The sequence below is a fragment of the Diceros bicornis genome, chromosome 26, assembly GCF_020826845.1.
Source record: "Diceros bicornis minor isolate mBicDic1 chromosome 26, mDicBic1.mat.cur, whole genome shotgun sequence".
In the NCBI taxonomy this organism is placed as follows: Eukaryota; Metazoa; Chordata; class Mammalia; order Perissodactyla; family Rhinocerotidae; genus Diceros; species Diceros bicornis.
In genome coordinates this window covers 29622379-29628483 of record NC_080765.1, presented here as the reverse complement: position 1 = coordinate 29628483, position 6105 = coordinate 29622379, and the positions used below count along the sequence as shown (strand labels likewise).

General features: G+C 35.9%; 1 protein-coding gene across 1 annotated transcript in view; it reads left to right on the top strand.

The window, feature by feature from the left end:
* Positions 1–6105, top strand: part of LOC131422557 (transport and Golgi organization protein 1 homolog) — a 53300-nt gene that overhangs the window by 31614 nt on the left and 15581 nt on the right. The gene's annotated exons all lie outside the window — the stretch shown is intronic.

Here is a 6105-nt window from a genome sequence, read left to right as displayed (position 1 = left end):
ATCCTGCTTCGAATTCTTTGAGCTTTCTGGATCTATAGTTTGGTGACTATCATTAATTTTGGAAAATTCTCAGTCATTATTGCTTCAAATATTTCCTCCTTTCCTTTATTCTGCTGATATTCCCATTACGTATATGTTATGTCTTTTGTAATCGTCCCACTGGTCTTGGATTTTGTGTGCTATTTTTGGGGTTTTTTTCTTTGCATTTCTGTTTTGAAAGTTTCTACTGACATTTCTTCAAGCTCATTGATTCTTTCCTTGGCTATGTCAAGTCTGTTAATGAATGCATCAAAGGCATTCCTTATTTCTGTTATGGAGTTTTTGATTTCTAGAATTTCCTTTGGATCCTTATAATTTTCATCTCTCTGCTTATATTCACCATCTCTTCTTGCATGTTGTCCACTTTTTTTGCTACAGCCATTAGCATGTTAATCATCATGGTTTTCAACTCTTAGCCTGATAATTCTATCATCTCTCTCATCCCATGATTCTAGTGGTTGCTGTTTGTGTTCAAACTGTGTGTTTTTTTCTTTTCGTCTGCCTTTTAAGGTTTTTTTGAAAGCCAGGTGTCATGTCCTGGTTTAAAGGAAGAACTGAGGTAAATATGACTTTAGTCTCAGGGTTTATATATATATGTATATTTTTTTTGGTGAGGGAGATTGGCCCTGAGCTAACATCTGTGCCCATCTTCCTCTATTTTTTTTGTATGTGGGACACTGCCACAGCATGGTGTGATGAGCAGTGCATCAGTCTGCGCCCAAGATTCGAACCTGGGAACCCTGGGCTGCTGAAGCGGAACATGCGAACTTAACGAGCTATTTGACAATATTTATCTGGCTAGGGGTTAGGCTGAGTTTACTCTTAGGTGAGACAAGAAGGAGAGAGGGCACTGGAGTTGGGTATTTCCCTTCACCTAGGTCACTTAGTCTTTGGAAAAATACCACTTAGGCTCTGCTAAAGTAGTTTCTCTTGCAGGCAAGTCTTTTTAAGAACAGAGTACTATGAGTTTATTTCTAAACAGCTATTTTTCTGCTTTCCCTGCCAATAGCATGAAGGGATTTTTCTCCAGTATTTTCTATGAGAACCTGTTAGGATTCCTGGAGATAAAACTCACACAAGTATGGGAACCGTTCGAGATTGGGCACCCTGGCATTTTTAAATCTCTTGCTTGTCCACACTGAGCATCCAGGAATTCATCAATTACAGTAAGTGTTTTCCTACCATGGTGTTCTGATTTCTGCAGAGATTTCTGACCTTGGGCTTCTGCTCCAATAAGTGGTGATTTTCTGTATTGGCCAGTCCATTTCTCTGATTCTGCAGGCAACAGTTGGCCCTGTGACATCAGTTTTCTGATAGATCTATGAAGAGTTTTTGACCTTTAATTTGTTCAGCTTGTATCTTGTTATGTAGACAGGAGTGACAACTTCCAAGCTCCTTACAAGCTGGATCAGAATCCAGGAGTCCAGCTCTTTTATTTGTTTCCTTTAGATCACTAACTTGAACACAAATTAATGTTTGAAATGGAAGTTAACTTTGTAAAATACTCTAATCTTTTTAGTAAAGAACTAATTGAGCAAGACAACAATGTATTTTCAATGAGAAAACTAAAATGTATAAACCCTTCCCTTCAAAAAGAAAACACAGATATTAAGTATTTCTTGAGCCCATCCCTCTTCCCACTTGCCCTTGCCTGTGGGGTTGGGTGATAAGGGACAGGGAAGTTCACTGTTTCCTGAGCATCATGTGAAGTTAAAGGAATGTCTGTGATTTTCTGTTTGCCCTCCATGGATGCATTTTCCTGTAACAACGTTATTATGACTGGCTTTTGATACTGCAATGATATTCCAATATCAGGGCATGTTTTTTGGGCTCAGTGTCTGATCATCATTTAAAACTCTTTATTTTATTTTATTTTTCTTTTATTGTGGTAACATTGGTTTATAACATTGTATAAATTTCAGGTGTACATAATGATACTTGTATTTCTGCATAGATTACACGTTAACCACCCAAGTGCTAATTACATTCCATCACCACACACATGTGCCTAATCATCCCTTTTGCCCTCCTCCTTTCCCCCTTCCCCTCTGGTAACCACCAATCCAATCTTGTCTTTATGTGATTGTTTGTTGTTGTTTTTATCTTCTACTTATGAGTGAGATCATACAGTATTTGACCTCCCTCTGACTTATTTTGCTTAGCATAATACCTTCAGTGTCCATCCATGTTGTCACAAATGGCTTGATTTCATCATTTCTTATGGCTGAGTAGTATTCCATTGTGTATATATACCACATCTTCTTCATCCATTCGTCCCTTGATGGGCACTTAGGTTGCTTCCACGTCTTGGCTATTGTGAATAATGCTGCAATGAACACAGGAGTGCATGTATCTATGCATTGGGGTTTTCATATTCTTTGGATAAATACCCAGCAATGGAATAGCTGGATTCTATGGTAGTTCTATCCTTAATTTTTTGAGAACTATCCATACTGTTTTCCATAGTAGGTGCAGCAGTTTACATTCCCACCAACAGTGTGTGAGAGTTTCCTTCTCTCCACATCTTCTCCAACACTTGCTGTTTCCTGTGTTGTTAATTATAGTCATACCGATGGGCGTGAGGTGATATTTCATTGTAGTTTTGATTTGCATTTCCCTGATAGTTAATGATGTTGAACATCTTTTCATGTGTCTGTTGGCCATCTATATATCTGCTTTGGAGAAATTTCTGTTCATGTCTTTTGCCCATTTTTTAATTGGGTTGTTAGTTTTTTTGTTGTTGAGATGTATGAGTTCTTTATATATTTTGGAGATTAACCCCTTATCAGATATATGGTTTGCAAATATCTTCTTGCAATGATTAGGCTGTCTTTTCGTTTTGTTGATGGTTTCCTTTGCTGTGCAGAAGCTTTTTAGTTTGACGTAGTCCCATTTATTTATTTTTTCTATTGTTTCTCTTGCCTGGTCAGACATGTTACTTGAAAGTATGTTGCTAAGACCAATATCAAAGAACATACTTTCTCCCACCAGCAGTGTATGAGAGTTCCCTTCTCTCCACATCCTCTCCAACACCTGTTGTTTTCTGTCTTGTTAATTATAGCCATTCTGACAGGCGTGAGGTGATATCTCATTGTATTTTTGATTTGCATTTCCCTGATAGTTAATGATTTTGAACATCTTTTCATGTGTCTGTTGGCCATCTGTATATCAGAGGGGATGTAGGGAGGGAGGAGGGTGAAAGGGATAATTCGGCACATGTGTGTGGTGATGGGTTGTAATTAGTATTTGGGTAGTGAACATGATGTAATCTATGCATAAATAGAAGTATAATGATGTACACCTGAAATTTATACAATGTTATAAACCAATGTTACTGCAATAAACAAAAAATTAAAAAAAAAAAAGAACATACTTCCTATGTTTTCAATCTAGAAGTTTCATGGTTTTAGGTCTTACATTTAAATCTTTATTCCTTTTTGAGTTAACTTTTGTGTATGGTGTAAGATAATGGTCTACTTTCATTTTTTTGCATGTGGCTGGCTAGTTTTCCCAACACCATTTGTTGAAGAGACTTTCCTTTCTCCATTGTATGTTCTTAGCTCCCTTGTTGAAAATTAGCTGTCCATAGATGTGTGGATTTATTTATGGGTTGTCAATTCTGTTCCATTGATCTGTGTGTCTGTTTTTGTGCCAGTACCATGCTGTTTTGGTTACTATAGTTTTGTACTATATTTTTAAATCAGGGAGTGTGATACCTCCAGCTATGTTCTTTTTTCTCAGGATTCCTTTGGCTATGCGGGGTTTTTTGTTGTTTCATATAAATTTTAGGATTCTTTGTTCTAGTCTGTGAAAAATGTTGTTGGAACTTTGATAGGGATTGCGTTGAATCTATAGATTGCTTTAGGAAGTATAGACATCTTAACTATGTTAATTCACTCAATTTAAGAGCACGGAATATTTTTCCATTTCTTTATGTCTTCTTCAATTTCTTTCAGCAATGTTTTCTAATTTTCAGTGTATATATCTTTCACCTCTTTGGTTAAATTTGTTCCTAGGTGTTTTATTCTTTTTGTTGCAATTGTAAATGGGATTGTATTCTTAATTTCTCTTTCTGCTACTTTGTTGTTAGTGTACAGAAATGCAACTGATTTTTGTATGTTGATTTTGTATCCTGCAAATTTACCATATTCATTTATTACTTCTAAAAGTTTTCTGGTGGATTCTTTACGGTTTTATATATATATAAAATCATGTCATCTGCAAATAGTGACAGTTTCTCTTCTTCCTTTCCAATTTGGATCCCTTTTATTTCTTTCTCTTGCCTGATTGCTCTGGCTAGGACTTCCAGTTCTATGTTAAATAGGAGTGGAGACAGTGGGCATCCTTGTCCGGTTCCCGTTCTTAGAGGGATAGCTTTCAGTTTTTCACCATTGAGGATGACATTAGCTGTGGGTTTGTCATATATGGCCTTTATTATGTTGAGGTACTTTCCTTCTATACCCATTTTATTCAGAGTTTTTATCATAAATGGATGCTGTATCTTGTCAAATGCTTTCTCTGCATCTATTGAGATGATCATGTGATTTTTGTTCTGCATTTTCTTAATGTGGTGTATTACGTTGATTGATTTGCGAATGTTGAACCATCCCTACATACCTGGAATAAATCCCACTTGATCATGGTATATAATCTTTTTAACGTATTGTTGTATGCGATTTGCTAGTATTTTGTTGAGGATTTTTGCATCGATGTTCATCAGTGATATTGCCCTGTAATTTTCTTTTTTTGTGTTGTCCTTGTCTGGTTTTGGTATCAGGGTAATGTCGGCTTTGTAGAATGAGTTAGGGAGCTTCCCCCCCTCCTCAATTTTTTGGAAGAGTTTGAGAAGGATAGGTATTAAGTCTTCTTTGAATGTTTGGTAGAATTCACCAGGGAAGCCGTCTGGTCCTGGACTTTTATTTTTGGGGAGGTTTTTGATTACTGTTTTGATCTCCTTACTGGTGATTGGTTTATTCAAATTCTCTACTTCTTCTTGATCCAGTTTTGGAAGGTTGTATGATTCTAAGAATTTATCCATTTCTTCTAGATTGTCGAATTGGTTGGCGTATAGGTTTTCATAGTATTCTCATAATCTTTTGTATTTCTAAGGTGTCAGTTGTAATTTCTCCTCTTTCATTTCTGATTTTACTTATTTGTGCCTTCTCTCTTGTTTTCTTGGTGAGTCTAGCTAAAGGTTTGTCAATTTTGTTGATCTTTTCAAAAAACTAGCTCTTGGTTTTATTAATTTTTTCTATTTTTTTTTTAGTCTCTATTTCATTTATTTCTGCTCCGACTTTTATTATTTCCCTTCTTCTACTGAATTTGGGCTTTGTTTGTTCTTCTTTTTCCGGTTCCTTTAGGTGTACTGTTAGATTGTTTATTTGATATTTTGCTTGTTTGTTGAGATAGGCCTGTATTGCTGTAAACTTCCCTCTTAGAACCGCTTTTGCTGTATCCCATAAATTCTGGCATGTTGTATTTTCATTTCATTTGTCTCCAGGTATTTTTTGATTTCTTCTTTGATTTCTTCGTTGACCCAGTCATTGTTCAGTAGCATTTTGTTTAATCTCCACGTATTTGTGGCTTTTCTGATTTTCTTCCTATAGTTGATTTCCAGTTTCATACCGTTGTGGTCAGAAAAGATGCTTGGTATTATTTCAATCTTCTTAAATTTATGGAGACTCGTTTTGTGGCCTAACATGTGATCAATCCTGGAGAATGTTCCATGTGCATTTGAAAGAACGTGTATTCTTCGGTTTTTGGATGGAATGCTCTGTATATATCTACTAGGTCCATCTGTTCTAGTGTGTCATTTAAGGCCAATGTTTCCTTATTGATCTTCTGCTTGGATGATCTATCCATTGGTGTAAGTGGAGTGTTAAAGTCTCCTACTATTATTGTGTTACTGTCTATTTCTCTTTTTATGTCTGTTAATAATTGCTTTATATATTTAGGTCCACCTACATTGGGTGCATAAATATTTACAAGTGTTATATCCTCTTGTTGGATTGTTCTCTTGATCATTATGTAATGCTCTTCTTTGTCTCTTTTTACAGTTTTTGTTTT